General features: G+C 51.5%; 1 long non-coding RNA gene across 1 annotated transcript; it reads left to right on the top strand.

Annotated features, from left to right (window-relative positions):
- Positions 1–5,895: 5,895 nt before the first annotated feature.
- On the top strand, positions 5,896–6,427 carry LOC128807955 (uncharacterized). The gene is made up of 2 exons (XR_008437326.1): positions 5,896–5,964; positions 6,237–6,427. It is a non-coding gene; the product is annotated as an uncharacterized LOC128807955 (long non-coding RNA).
- The last annotated feature ends 9,796 nt before the right edge of the window (positions 6,428–16,223 follow it).

A 16,223-nucleotide genomic window follows, 5' to 3' on the forward strand; every position in this document is an offset into this window, starting at 1 on the left:
TTGCTCAGCTACAATCAAGAACACCAAACATCACTGCAGGATCTTAGCTGCACAGCGGCCAATAACCAATAACAATTCTGCTACTCACCATTCTCCTAAGAACGTCCGCCTCATCTGGCCGCGCCCGGAGGCCGATGCCCTCGCGGCAGGGTCTGCCTGGGTGAAGAGGAGACGAGGTGACGTGGCATTGCTGAAACTCGAGTGGACCCTGGCTCCTCCTCCCTAGCTCCCCGACTTACAGCAACTCCTCGGCCGCTCCTGAAGGCTCCCCGGGTGACACCTTCAAATGACAAAGATCAAGGCTTCATCACAGATCCGTGCACTGCTTCCCGAATTCCCACGAGAGTGACGAAGCGGGGGTCTGCGGCCCCGTTGCTGAGGGGGGTCTCGGCGTAATACGAGCGGACCGCCTAGAGCACGCAAACAAGAACGGAGCCTAAGAGCTGCACCGGGAATTGAGACCGGAGCAAGAACAACTGCTGCCTGCCACCGCTCACTGCTCACCTTGCCCACTTACCTTGACCGCTAGTATCTGGCTTTAGTTCCTAAAAATAACAACAAAGAAAATAGCTGTAATACAGAGGCACCATTTATACTCCCCCTGCAAAGACAAACGGTGACTGACCTTCTCGGGGGACCCCCCTCACCCGGGACGGGGCCCTCTGCCACGGATTCCATCTGGCTGCGTCTGAAAGAACGTTAGCACAAAAGTCAGAGCACTGCAGGATAACTTAACAGCTCCAGATAGCCTTCATCAATCTACAGATCCCATCTAGAGTCCAAATACACCCCACATTACAAATTTCCAGGACACGCCCCATTCTAGACCTACACCAGGCTATGCAGCAGGGCAGAGCAGCTCCAGGCCAAATACCCAGACACCCGTGACACAGAACAAGACAAACAAGGGGACACAACAGGGGGAGAAAGCTCTGAGCGAGAAGAATGCCCTCAGGGAGCCAGAGACTGCAGAATGAGATGACCTAGCTGAGACTGATGGCGAGCCTCTAAGGCTCAGAGAACCCTGCAGGAACAAGATGCTAACTGAATGACCTATTCCAAGCAAGGCAGAGAAGGATGCCCGACAACCCTAGCGTCAGAATGCTCTACGGATCTCCGCATCGCTACGAGGCCTAATCTGCTAGAACGCGTCCTTGCCGTCACTATTGTCACAAATCACAGCTGTCGAGAACAGCCCAGAACAAGACCTCAAAAGACATCTGACCGGATGCTACTCTGATGCCTGTCAGGGCTCCCGAGCCAAAGGCAAGAAGGAATCAGCACGGGGCCGAGGAACACAGAGATGAGAGATGCAAAGATGGACGCCCGGACTTCCGATAAGCCCCTCAAAGGACTAAGGCAAAAGACACAGAAGGCACGACAGACAAGTGACACACCGTGCACCGGCACTGCTCTGCCCTGAGCACTTCAGCACTGTGAGGCTTTTCCTTTATGTGGCCTAAAGGGCCACCCCCATCTCCAAAGCTGCCTCCAAAAGCCCTCCCAGCGCCTCGCTTCCATCCCCTCTCAGGGTCCCAGCCCTCGACTTATCTCTCGGATGTCCGGGGACGAGAATCCACGTCCGGTGCCGAGTAAGGCCGCCTCGCCCGCTGGCAGTCTCCTAGAGTCACCGACTGTGGCCCCTTGCTCAGCTACAATCAAGAACACCAAACATCACTGCAGGATCTTAGCTGCACAGCGGCCAATAACCAATAACAATTCTGCTACTCACCATTCTCCTAAGAACGTCCGCCTCATCTGGCCGCGCCCGGAGGCCGATGCCCTCGCGGCAGGGTCTGCCTGGGTGAAGAGGAGACGAGGTGACGTGGCATTGCTGAAACTCGAGTGGACCCTGGCTCCTCCTCCCTAGCTCCCCGACTTACAGCAACTCCTCGGCCGCTCCTGAAGGCTCCCCGGGTGACACCTTCAAATGACAAAGATCAAGGCTTCATCACAGATCCGTGCACTGCTTCCCGAATTCCCACGAGAGTGACGAAGCGGGTCTGCGGCCCCGTTGCTGAGGGGGGTCTCGGCGTAATACGAGCGGACCGCCTAGAGCACGCAAACAAGAACGGAGCCTAAGAGCTGCACCGGGAATTGAGACCGGAGCAAGAACAACTGCTGCCTGCCACCGCTCACCTTGCCCACTTACCTTGACCGCTAGTATCTGGCTTTAGTTCCTAAAAATAACAACAAAGAAAATAGCTGTAATACAGAGGCACCATTTATACTCCCCCTGCAAAGACAAACGGTGACTGACCTTCTCGGGGGACCCCCCTCACCCGGGACGGGGCCCTCTGCCACGGATTCCATCTGGCTGCGTCTGAAAGAACGTTAGCACAAAAGTCAGAGCACTGCAGGATAACTTAACAGCTCCAGATAGCCTTCATCAATCTACAGATCCCATCTAGAGTCCAAATACACCCCACATTACAAATTTCCAGGACACGCCCCATTCTAGACCTACACCAGGCTATGCAGCAGGGCAGAGCAGCTCCAGGCCAAATACCCAGACACCCGTGACACAGAACAAGACAAACAAGGGGACACAACAGGGGGAGAAAGCTCTGAGCGAGAAGAATGCCCTCAGGGAGCCAGAGACTGCAGAATGAGATGACCTAGCTGAGACTGATGGCGAGCCTCTAAGGCTCAGAGAACCCTGCAGGAACAAGATGCTAACTGAATGACCTATTCCAAGCAAGGCAGAGAAGGATGCCCGACAACCCTAGCGTCAGAATGCTCTACGGATCTCCGCATCGCTACGAGGCCTAATCTGCTAGAACGCGTCCTTGCCGTCACTATTGTCACAAATCACAGCTGTCGAGAACAGCCCAGAACAAGACCTCAAAAGACATCTGACCGGATGCTACTCTGATGCCTGTCAGGGCTCCCGAGCCAAAGGCAAGAAGGAATCAGCACGGGGCCAAGGAACACAGAGATGAGAGATGCAAAGATGGACGCCCGGACTTCCGATAAGCCCCTCAAAGGACTAAGGCAAAAGACACAGAAGGCACGACAGACAAGTGACACACCGTGCACCGGCACTGCTCTGCCCTGAGCACTTCAGCACTGTGAGGCTTTTCCTTTATGTGGCCTAAAGGGCCACCCCCATCTCCAAAGCTGCCTCCAAAAGCCCTCCCAGCGCCTCGCTTCCATCCCCTCTCAGGGTCCCAGCCCTCGACTTATCTCTCGGATGTCCGGGGACGAGAATCCACGTCCGGTGCCGAGTAAGGCCGCCTCGCCCGCTGGCAGTCTCCTAGAGTCACCGACTGTGGCCCCTTGCTCAGCTACAATCAAGAACACCAAACATCACTGCAGGATCTTAGCTGCACAGCGGCCAATAACCAATAACAATTCTGCTACTCACCATTCTCCTAAGAACGTCCGCCTCATCTGGCCGCGCCCGGAGGCCGATGCCCTCGCGGCAGGGTCTGCCTGGGTGAAGAGGAGACGAGGTGACGTGGCATTGCTGAAACTCGAGTGGACCCTGGCTCCTCCTCCCTAGCTCCCCGACTTACAGCAACTCCTCGGCCGCTCCTGAAGGCTCCCCGGGTGACACCTTCAAATGACAAAGATCAAGGCTTCATCACAGATCCGTGCACTGCTTCCCGAATTCCCACGAGAGTGACGAAGCGGGGGTCTGCGGCCCCGTTGCTGAGGGGGGTCTCGGCGTAATACGAGCGGACCGCCTAGAGCACGCAAACAAGAACGGAGCCTAAGAGCTGCACCGGGAATTGAGACCGGAGCAAGAACAACTGCTGCCTGCCACCGCTCACCTTGCCCACTTACCTTGACCGCTAGTATCTGGCTTTAGTTCCTAAAAATAACAACAAAGAAAATAGCTGTAATACAGAGGCACCATTTATACTCCCCCTGCAAAGACAAACGGTGACTGACCTTCTCGGGGGACCCCCCTCACCCGGGACGGGGCCCTCTGCCACGGATTCCATCTGGCTGCGTCTGAAAGAACGTTAGCACAAAAGTCAGAGCACTGCAGGATAACTTAACAGCTCCAGATAGCCTTCATCAATCTACAGATCCCATCTAGAGTCCAAATACACCCCACATTACAAATTTCCAGGACACGCCCCATTCTAGACCTACACCAGGCTATGCAGCAGGGCAGAGCAGCTCCAGGCCAAATACCCAGACACCCGTGACACAGAACAAGACAAACAAGGGGACACAACAGGGGGAGAAAGCTCTGAGCGAGAAGAATGCCCTCAGGGAGCCAGAGACTGCAGAATGAGATGACCTAGCTGAGACTGATGGCGAGCCTCTAAGGCTCAGAGAACCCTGCAGGAACAAGATGCTAACTGAATGACCTATTCCAAGCAAGGCAGAGAAGGATGCCCGACAACCCTAGCGTCAGAATGCTCTACGGATCTCCGCATCGCTACGAGGCCTAATCTGCTAGAACGCGTCCTTGCCCTCACTATTGTCACAAATCACAGCTGTCGAGAACAGCCCAGAACAAGACCTCAAAAGACATCTGACCGGATGCTACTCTGATGCCTGTCCGGGCTCCCGAGCCAAAGGCAAGAAGGAATCAGCACGGGGCCGAGGAACACAGAGATGAGAGATGCTAAGATGGACGCCCGGGCTTCCGATAAGCCCCTCAAAGGACTAAGGCAAAAGACACAGAAGGCACGACAGACAAGTGACACACCGTGCACCGGCACTGCTCTGCCCTGAGCACTTCAGCACTGTGAGGCTTTTCCTTTATGTGGCCTAAAGGGCCACCCCCATCTCCAAAGCTGCCTCCAAAAGCCCTCCCAGCGCCTCGCTTCCATCCCCCCTCAGGGTCCCAGCCCTCGACTTATCTCTCGGATGTCCGGGGACGAGAATCCACGTCCGGTGCCGAGGAAGGCCGCCTCGCCCGCTGGCAGTCTCCTAGAGTCACCGACTGTGGCCCCTTGCTCAGCTACAATCAAGAACACCAAAGAAACCTGTTACCATAATCAGTATTTCACAGATTCTCTGCAACAACAAACAAAACATACACGACAATCAAACAAACTAAATGAATAAAACCTCTATTATACAATAAATAATAATGCAATTTCCAATATTATAAATACCTCACTGATTAACTACAGGACAGTACCTAAAACCCATCAAAACGAACACTACATACTCACACTTACAAAACCCACTCCAGCAGAATTATAAACCTACCCTCTACTTCATGGTATGACCCATATAGACTTTTGTAGACCTTAAACAACAGATCCTCTTAAAATTTTACTGTTTTAATTATATTTTTATAGCATCAAAATATTACTACATAGTAAAAAAAAAAAAATCATAAGAAAAAATCTAGCAAATTCCACAACAAACAATATTCAACAAAACTCAATCCCAAAAAACCCTTGCCATCAGCACCTGAAACAAGAACCATAACATTCAAGAAGTACACCATGTCCGTTATCATACATCAACTACGAACGAAATAAAACGATACAATCAATTCCTAAAAACCACCTCAAAGTCACAACATCAAGGAACTTTGGAAAATTAAAAGCCGCGCTCCCAGCACCGGGCGGAAGGCGGCTTCCGGTAAGAAAGCGGCTCCTCCGGCGGCTCCTGAGGGCTGCAGGGGGCCCCGGCGGCGCCCGAGCCCCGCGCCCGGAGCGGACGGAGCGACCGGCACCGGCCGGCACCGGCGCAGCGCCCGCGCCGCCTCTCCCGCCCGCCGGCCCGGCAAAGCTCCCCGCGGCTCCGCACGCCTCGCTCCGGCGCGGCTCCGGCAGTCCCGCGCCAGCCCGGCCGCGCCCAAGTCCCCTTCCACCTCGGCAGCTCCCCAGGCAACGCCAGCAGCTCCCGCGCCACAGCCTTGGCTGCCGGGCCAGGGGCAGAAGAAGCGCCCTCCAATGCAGCAGCACAGCCCGATTTCAACCCTTCAAACGCTGCGAGAGCTGCAGCCTCCTTCAATTCAACCCCCGGAACTTACGCCACACTCAGGTGCTCGCCTCACTTCAACAAGGGCAAATAAATGTGTTCTCCCCTTCAGTTTCATCCCCTGTAAGAGCAGAAAAGAAAGTACTTTCCTCAAATGATGGTAAAAGGGGGATTTTTACCGCAATCCAAACCCTTTACAAGGACGGACAACACGTCCCCTACCAACTACCCCCTCCATTTAAACCTCAGGATGATGAAAATGGGGGGGGGGGGGCTACCCTCAAGTCAAAACCCAGCATACAACAACAATATTTTTCCCCTTCTATTTGAAATAGAACACAGGGATTCGCTGCCACCCCGGGATACCCCTAACACCCTGGAAAAGGCATGTTTTCCTTCAATCAAGACCCTCAAAACCACGAGTGCACGGGAATCCCACCCAGTTCAAACACAGGCAATAATGGAAGAGAAGTTGCTTCCCTCATTTTGAATTTCTTTTGTCTTAATAAACCCTAGTTTGTTTGGGTTTTTGGTTGGTTTTTTTTTTTTTGTTTTTTTTTTTTTGTTTTTTTTTTTTTTTTTGTTTTGTTTTGGGGTTTTTTGGTTTTTTTGGTGGGTTTTTTTTTTTTTCGGGGAGCAATGGGGAGGGATTGGCAAAACGAAATTTAAAAGGGAAAGGAGAAAAGTCCCCCCTACAAAGGCACACCGTCTCACCTGTTTGGCTGCTGTTTCCCGGCACAAAGGTTTGTCCCTCGGCACCTCCTCTGAGCAATGCTCCAGGTATCCAAGCGATCCCCCAGACCCTGTCTGAAGCTCTCACCGTCCTTCCATGAGACAACCCCGGGAGCCCACCCCCGCCACAAACTCCTCTTCCCCAACAGCTCCATGCAAGAGTGAGCTGAGGCAAACCCCCTAAAACAGCCGCCGGCAGGAGCCGCCCCCTCATCATCCTCACAGCTCACACCTGGGGCTGCTCTGAGCCCTCATCATCCTCACAGCTCACACCTGGGGCTGCTCTGAGCCCTCATCATCCTCACAGTTCACACCTGGGGCTGCTCTGAGCCCTCATCATCCTCACAGCTCACACCTGGCGCTGTTGCCACTCTCCAACAGCGCCTCTCCCTGTCCAGCACACAGCCCACTTCTCACAGACACACACCAAGCAGAAATCCACTAGGGGTGTTGGCTTTTCTTAGTCCGTCTGGTTAGACGATTAAAACACGCACATGCATTGATGGTCATTGAGGGAAAGCTTTCCAGTGGACAAAATAGTCATTTTGGAAGCACACTTTGATACACCTTCAGAAAAAGCAGAATCAGCACCAGCTCCTAAGACCCTTGCTGAGGAACCCAGCCCTCCTTGGGACACCCAAAGCAGCAGACCTCGAAAAAGGAGGGGAAAAGTCAAGCTTGGAGTGGAAAAAGAGAACATAAGTACACCAGCCTTTCAAAATGCCTGCACACAGCAATAGTGGGAACCAGTCACATTTCTCCTTTCCTTGCTTTCTGTGATGACATAAATATGAAGTAAAAACACGTTAAACAAAAGGCAGAGCTAGGATTTTACAGGTCTTCATTTTGGCAGTCTGGATGACAAACGCCTCTTACGGGACTGCGACACGTTTTGGGGACTGGCAGAGAATGGAGGCAAAAGGTGCCAGAGCGCCCTTTCTATTCCCTTCAGCCCCTGCAGCTGTTCTGATGGTTTCAGGGCACTTGCTTGGTTCATTCCTAGATCAAAACGTTATGGCATTATTTTCAAAACTACTACCCATGCCCAGTCAGAGTTTCCTACATTCCTGGATACAAATGAGTGGATAGAGAGAGGGTTTCTTTCCAAATGAATTTAGCAATACTTTCCTATTTTTACCAATACCTATAAAAACGAAACATTTGCCAGGATTTAGCAGTATTCTACACACCCCCCCTCCCTGTGCATTTTGGGGCAGCTTTGGGTCCCTCGGGGGGACGGCACCCGGCAGGACCCCCCCTCATTCGCCACCCACCTGCTCCTCCGCCGCAGCGTGCGTCCCTCTCCTAGGGACCTTAGGGTGCCCCAAATGACACCAGAGCCCCGAGTCTTCAGCCCTTTTTCCTGGCCCCCAAAGAAGGCACAGAAGGAGTCTTAACTGCCCCGGACAGCAGCCCAGCACTTGCTTCCATCCCTTTCCACATGTACATCCCCCCCGAAAGGGACTCTGCCGCAACAAGAAAGGGGGGCAGCCGCCAGAAGGGTCGAAGCTCCTGCCCAGCCTCGCTGTCACGGGCGAGGGGCAGAGAGAGGGAGCGGCAGAGACGGCGGGGACGCGGCACGGACGGCACGGCACCGAGCGGGGGCCGCTCTCAGCGCGATGCCGGCAAAGCCGCAGGTCCGGCGGGGCCGGGCGGGGTTTGACCGGCACGGGGGGATCCGCCGAGAGCCTCCGGCCCCGTGCGGGGGGACTCCCGCAAGGGCCCGGGGCCGCCGGGCTCCGGCCCTCTGGGCTTTATTCTCCGGCGCCCCCGGCCCCGCGGCTGCGGGGAAAGAAGGAACGGGGCGACGGCAAGAGAGGAGGGCTAGCAGGGCGTGAGACAGCGTATGGAGGGAGGTCGGTCGGGCTGTGGAGGAAAGCGGGAGGGCAAGGGAAAGGCCGGGAGCGGGGAAGAGGGACGGTGCACAGAGGAGGGAGAGAAGAGGAATAGAACGGAGGAGCGGGATAGGGACAGGGCAGTGGGGGTCGGGTTTGCGAGGGAGAGGAGGGGAGGGTCCGCGGACAAAGAACAGGAATACGGGGAGGAGGAAGGAAGGGTAGAGGGGGGGACGGGAGGGGAGACCGAAAAGGGAGAGAAAGGGGTCGGCTTTGGGGAGAGAGGGAACTAAGGGATAGAGAGAGAAAGAAGGGGAATACGGGAAGGAGGAAGAAAGGAAGAAGGATTGGTAGAGAGAGGGACAAGAGGGGGAGCCTCAGAGAGCGCCGATCCACCCCGAGCCCGCCCCGGCGGTCCGCCCTGCTCGGGATGCTGCGCTCGGCGGAGCTCGGCTCGGTTCGGCCCCACTCGGCTCCTCGCCTACACTCGGGCTGTTCTCCGCTAGACTCGGCTGGATTCGCCTCTTCGGCGCAGCTCGGCTCGCCTCAACTCGGAGCCGCTCGCTCCGCTCGGCTCCGCTCGGCTCCCCGCGGCAGCGCGCCTCCCGCGCGGCGCGCACAGCTCGCCGCTCTCCTGCCGCCGAGCCCCGCGCCCGGCCCGGCCGGCGCACGGAAACCCCCGCGCCACATCAGACCCAGCAGTTTCTGCGCTAAACCCTTTCTGTCCTAGAAGGAGATAAACTTCTCTACCTCCTTCGTCTCCTCAGTTTTCTTCTTTGATTTCAAAATCAGAGTTACAAAAACCTACTCAACTACAAGACTCAGTAAGTAGCCGATAAAGTAGTCCCGTCAATTTCAGAACCTAAAGAACACGTTATACTTAAGTTTCCACACTTAAAAAAAGAAAAATCACACACGAGTCCTACTCACTGTGTCAAGCCTTATTTAAAACACACAAAAAAAAACCCCTAAAAGAAATAGTTCCACAACCAAAACAGAACAAACAAGTAACACTAACTAAAACCACGCATCCAAATACAATCCGAAAAATCTCTTTTCAACGTGTCTCGTTTGTATACCTCCTCACAACTAACCTTATCCTTTACAAACACTAAATTGCAAATCAAAAAACTTACACATAACATAAACTCTTCAAATAACATTTATACACTCATACCCCAAATGACAGGGAAACCACCAAAAGTAAAATTACTCAAATCATTACAAACAAATACTTGTACAATATTTAGTTACAAAACAACCCCCAAACCACACAAAACCACAAAGAAGTTACCTCAAAACAGCAAACCTACAATTTAAAACAATTAATCCACTAAGACCAAACTTAACAATAATACATTAAAAAAACACCAAAAAAAAACCCCAAAAAAACCCACAAACAAACAACCAAAAAAAAAAGAACACCCACCCAAAAATACCCAATCGCTCCAACACAAATTTACTTCTCAGTATCAAAACAGTACGACCTTTTAATAACCTAATTCTATTATTTCTGCATCTCTTTTAACACCTAAAATAACTACAACTCACACTTGAACCACATTAAATGAACTTACTTATTAACTAGCCAAATGAAACAATAACACATCTATAACATTAAATAAATTACTGCCAAATAGGAACATCTTTAAACATACTACCTTACAAAATAAAACAACTGTTCATTTTTTATTATTCACACACAATCATAAATATAAAACATTTAAAAAATATATAAATTGATGAAATCACAAGAAATCAATTTACAAAAACATTACAAAAATTTTAAATTAATCAATCCCACATAAATAAAAAATAACGAAATAATATTTTCAAGAATTAAAACATCACTAAATAACTTAAATCATTATTAAAAACTAAAATACTCATCTTATTAATAATTACCGCTTTTTATCTCCCCTACCGATTTAAATTTTTACATAGAACTCTACAAAAATCCTTAACAAGTAGATTTATAACTTAAATTTAAAACATTTATAGATAAACATACTTCATGAATAATCTACACACCAAACAACTAAACTAACAAGAAAAACCTAATAAAATACTAATATATTCATAACATCAAAACCCCAAATCATTAACATAAAAACCCATATAAACACATGAAAATACCTACAGTTAAAAAAGACGTACCTTAATGAACAATATTCACAGCTTAATAATTCATTACAAACTCTTACCAATTAATGATTAACATTAATTACTTGATACCAATAAAATACAAGAAAATGTTACTTTAGCCAATAACTATAATAAAATATCATAACTAATAACTTAAAATCTCACTTTATTAAAAATATACAACGGTGAAGCAACGTATCATAAAAAATCCCATTATTATCACTACACAGCTATACGTATATACATATATCTATCTACAGATAGATAGATCATATATCCATCTCAACAGCAGCATCTGGGACCGATTCCTGTTTTCTCTCTTGTCTCCTAAATTTATTAGCCATAGAGGATGGAGTAAGGAAATAATTTTATTTATCACCTTGTTCTCCAGAAACCTGAAAAACAAAATAAAACAGAACAAAAAGAAAAAAAAGAAAACCACATTTGAAAGGCAGATCCTCACCAGCAGCTGGTCCATCTCCTACGGGGGACCATATTCTAGGGCACTTTTGGTGCACTTGCCTGAACCTGTCAGGGCACTCTGTGCCTGCAGAAGAGATTTTTTTTGTCAGGGAGAGGCAAGGGGAGGAGAAATAACGTTCTAGACAGCTCAAATCCATTACTGTGCCACTTCCTGTGCAGCAGGTCCTGTGACAGGATGGGAACTGAGGCTGCTTGAAATTTAAAAGCTGAAGACACCAGCACAAGGTGTCCTTTTGCTTTGTCAAGGAAGTGATTCCCAAATCACACAGCCCCCCCACCATCGTCCCTCCTACCACCACCTGAAAGCCTCTTGATTCTCTTCTCAAAAACACAAGGGACACCTCAGAGTTCAGCAAGTTCTGCCAGTGCAGCCCTCGGTGCCCCCGTCTCCAGCTCTGTCCCCCTTGCTTTCATCCTCAGCCACGTCATTCTTCAGCCGTGGACAGGAAATTGTCCCCATTTCTCCCGTACTTCCCTGGTTACCTTTTCTCTAAGCCGTGCAGGACCCCCGAGAGGAGGCTGTGATCCTCTATCAGCTCATGGGCAGCTCTAGAGGTGACACGGGCAGCACTCTGTCGTATCTCCAGAATACGACGCTGAAACAGAGAATGCAACTTGTTCTTTTACAGCCAAGATCTGATTATCTAAAATAAAATGAGCAATTTGGCTGGTACCCCATCAACTTCCAGCTAAAATGAACACCGCCTGTTCTCAGCAACTCCAGAGAAGGAAAGACATTCTCCCTTCAACGCTTCACACCACAGGTGCTGCTCTTACAAGAAGTATTCAGGTAGCAAGACAATTTTCTCTTTTTGTCCGAGGTTTTGATACCTGAAATCCTCAGGGTGGATGCTCCCAAACCTGAGAGCTCCCGGCAGGCGAGGTTCCCTCCTGCCGAAGCACTGTGCAGGTGACAAACGTGCTGGCTGGGGAAATAGAGACCCCAAAAAGAAAAGGCCCCGACTGCAGGAGCAAAACCACGGCACCCCCGTGAGGCTCCACGACGGCAGGAACCGGTCCCAGTTTCAGGGGATAAGGATGGGACCGGTTTAGACACAAGCAAAATTATTTCTCCCTCCACACATCCACAAAACCAACAAGGAACAGATTTTCAAGAGGACCAAGGCAGAATCAGCTATTCCTTTCTGTTTGGTACTTGAGATCTCGAGGCCAATACAAGCTTTTGTGGTTTTGGGGTATTTGGGAACTGTTCTTTTTCAATTCTTACCTGGGAGCCCTGGTCACACAAAGGACTGCTGAAAAAGGCAAGAATGACCTGGAAAATCCTCTGGTAGACATAGAGCTCACAGCAATGTTTGTCACGCAGCCCTTCCCCAAGAAATCTGAGGATCCACTCGTGCTGTTTTGTACTGGAAGCCATAAAGAAAAATACCACCGTCAGACATTCCGACATTTCCAAAGGATACCTGCTCCTAAGAGCACAAAACCCCGGTTCCCTCTGAGTGCCAGCTCAGGAATTACCACAGCTTGTTCTGGACTTCTCAATTTTCCATTCCTATCAAATTTAATCGCTAACATCCATTGGGAACAGTCAGTCTGCAGCCCAAACATGCAGTGGAAATGGAATTTTACAAGTTGCTGTTTCTAAAATACTTCAGTTGAACTCCAAGTTACTAACCTAAACTCAAAGAGGAATTGTAGCTAGCCGGGGCAGAACATTCTTTTCTTGTGCTCACAGAGCATACACAGCACAACTCATTGTGCGTTAGTATTAAGAAGACAACAAAAACCCCACAGAAAGAACATTTTGAATTCCTATATGAAACAGAAGAAAGACGCTTCTAATTAACTACCTGTGGGAGAATGAGGTTTCATTGTATTTTTGCGGCTGTTTCTAATACATTTCTGAAGAATTACTGGGTACCTAAAATGGGACTCTTACCTCAAAATCAAAACTGTAGAAAAGCTGGAGAAAACCTGGTACCTTTCTCAGGTCCAAATACCAGTGCGACAGAAGGAATCTCTTTACCCTTATGTACACGTGCTCCTCTGTAAAGAGAAAAAGCTGGCATGGTGGAGGAGGACAGCGCTCCCAATCCACAAGCACGGATGACAATTCGTGGAAGCTGCAGTCAGTGAGCGTGCAGCGCTCCGAGCTGGGAGAACAGCCCGGCAACTGCAGAAGGCCTTTGCTCTGAGGCGCGTTCCCATTGCTGCCCACCCTCCCCTTCTCTTGCCCAGGAGGAAAAGCTCAGGCAAGAGCGCACGAGCACAGAGCAGGTGAGGGGATCGACACTCCCCAGGCCTCTGTTTTTCACCCCAGCAGTGACCCACGCAGCACGTTCCAGTACCTGGCTTCAGGATCTGCTGTGCCACACGAGCAGCGCAGAGGGTGAGGGAGAAGGTGAACCTGAGGCTTGGCTGCCTGATTCCGTTCTGCACGGCATCCAAGAGATACAGCAACGGCAAGGGCCCCGGGAGAGAAGCCTGAAGCACAGCCCAAATGAACACAGCAGGAGCACAAAGACATCGATCAGCTTCCGGGACATTTCACGGGTCACACAGGTAAGAGCCCCAGTTCAGCAAATCTGAGGGTTTGGTGACGTCAGGATCAAAACACCCGGAAACCTGTGAGAAAGAAACTGAACTGCACCCGGCTAAAAGCCGTCCCTGCCTCAAACTCCTTCAAACAACTTGTTCACGAGGAGGCAGGGATTGATTCAATACTCACCAGCCCATCTGGCCAAGGTCAGAGCTCTGTGCCCACCCAGGACACGGCAAACAGCAGGGACCTTTCTCCCACTCTCCAGCACGGACCTGTGAAGCCAGGGAGAAGTTTACAGAACAGAAGCAGCCAGAAGATGCTCTCTACTTCCATATGCTCTCTGATCGATCATTCCCAAGGAAAGTCCCCACGGATCGGAAGCAACAACCTCTCATTTCTCCTCCGCAATCATCACTGCTTGCCTTTCTGTGCGTTTCCTCCCGTGCCCGTCCCCAGAGCACATTAAGTCCATCTTTTGTTCCCAACCGCAGCTCTCCAGCACAAATGCCACTCCTCACACACACAAAGCAAACACTCATCTGCCTCAGCTTTTGGCCTAGAAAGTAAAAACCTCAACGCGTCCGCCTACGTGATTAAAACACAGAGACGCACGGGTGGACATAGATGGAAAGCTTTTCAGGAGAGAAAAGAGATGATTCGCTAGCACGCCTCCATACAGCTTCAGAAAAATCAGAATCCACAGCAACTCCTAAGACCCCCTGCCGAGGGACCCAGCCCTCCTGGGAACACCCAATTCAGCAGCCACGGGAAAAGGATGGGAGAAGCCAAGCTTGGGGTGAAAAAAAGATGACATCAATACAGCAGCCTGTAAAAAGCCTTCACACAGCAACAGTGGGAACCAGTCCCATTTGCTCCGTCCCTGCTTTTTGCGATGACACAAACAGGAAATGAAAACACGTGAAACACAAGGCACACCTATAGGGTGTACCAGGTGCTCCTTTTGGCAGCGTGGATGACAAAGGTCTCTCTGCGCACTTACAGGCAGCCCGGTTTCAATCCATCCTTAGCCCAAGCCTTCCTCGCCTCCCATTCGCCAGCGCTCTGCTCTGGCCTTTGGAGCGCTGGCCCCGTCCTCCCGCAGCAGCACGGCACCGGAACACAGCGAGGCAAAGCGTGCCGGAGCCGCCCGTGCTGTCAGCGTACCTGTCAGCTCCCGGCGGTGGGCAACTCCGGCCCTGCGGGCAAGGGGGAGACGGCTCGGGCACCTCCAGCGGCTGCTCTGCCCCGATGCTTTCGCGTTCTCCTGCATTTCCCTGCAGCGGAGGGGGTCCGGGACGGGGGCGGATCGTGTCAGAGTGGAGACGGCGGGGAAGCACGGGGAGGCGGCGGGAACGCGGCGGGACGAGACAGGGACGCGGCGGGACGGCGACGACTCGCTTGACCTTCCAAAGATGGCGGCAGGAGGGGCGGGGAAAGCCGGGGCCCCGCTCCGCCGCCTGCGCGCCGCCCCGGCGGCATTTTCCGGCACGCGGTCGCTTCCAGCGTCTAGAGAGGGACGCGCGCGGGGATCGGGAAAGGGGAGTGCAGCCCTGTTCCGACGCCGCTCGCCCCCCGCCCGCCGCCCCCGGCCCGTGAGCGCTGCGACCGCGCCTCCGCCGCCCGCCGAAAGCGGCCCCGCCGGGCCGCCCTCGCCGCTGCCGTTCTTCTCGGTCATCGAGTCCCTTTGCTCTCCCGAATCTCCTTCACCCCTCCCCTCTATTTACAGACACCGCCCCGCTTGCCGCTCGCTCCCGCGCCTCGCCCTTCCCACGCTCGGCAGCCGTCCTTCCCCCCTCAGCCGGCACCCAGCGGCGAGGGGCAGGGCGCTGGCTGGGGGGGGGCTGCAGTACCGCTCTCTGTCCACAAGGCGGCAGCACCGCCGCCGGCCACAGCCGGGGGCTGCCGCTCGCCCGGAGGGAAGGGAGGCAGAAAAGAACGGGGGCGATCCCCTTGGAAAAATCCTGAAAAATAAATGGCCCAAAAAACACCCGCACACAAACTAAAACACACTGCCTCTAACCCAATACAACCCCTCCAAAATCCTTTTCTTTTAAACTCTCTCTAACTATCTTTCATATTTATACTTTTCACGTTCCCATTTATCATGTATATTGATGCATGATGTTATTTCGATTCTATATTAAATATCTTCCTATGACTTCTATTTATTTCTATTTTATCTTTTTATAGATCTAGATATATATATGATACATTTCTATATTTATATTGCAAAAATAGTTCTGTTATTTAAAATAAAAGCCCTGCCTGTAACCAAATTCTAGCTCTATGATATTAATATTAACGATCTCTTATTTAAAAGAAAAATGCTGCCTGAAACCCACCCGCCCGCGGCGCAAGTGTGGCAACAGCCCGTGTCCGCAGTACTGGCAAGGCCGCGGGAAATCCCGGCGGGGCGGCGCCTGCGTGGCGCGCGGGCAGTGCAGCAGGCGGACCACGATTTTCCCGCGCTTTTTTTTTTTTTTTTTTTTTTTTTTTTTCCCTATCCGCCATATTGAGAAGGTCAAGAGTGTCCCGGCCGCCGCGACACTTTCAAGATGGCGGCCGCGTGAGGCCCTCGGAAGGGAGAGGCGTTTTTGCCGATGCCTGTCGGCGCCCGCTCA

Source organism: Vidua macroura, chromosome 5 (genome assembly GCF_024509145.1).
Source record: "Vidua macroura isolate BioBank_ID:100142 chromosome 5, ASM2450914v1, whole genome shotgun sequence".
NCBI lineage: Eukaryota > Metazoa > Chordata > Aves > Passeriformes > Viduidae > Vidua > Vidua macroura.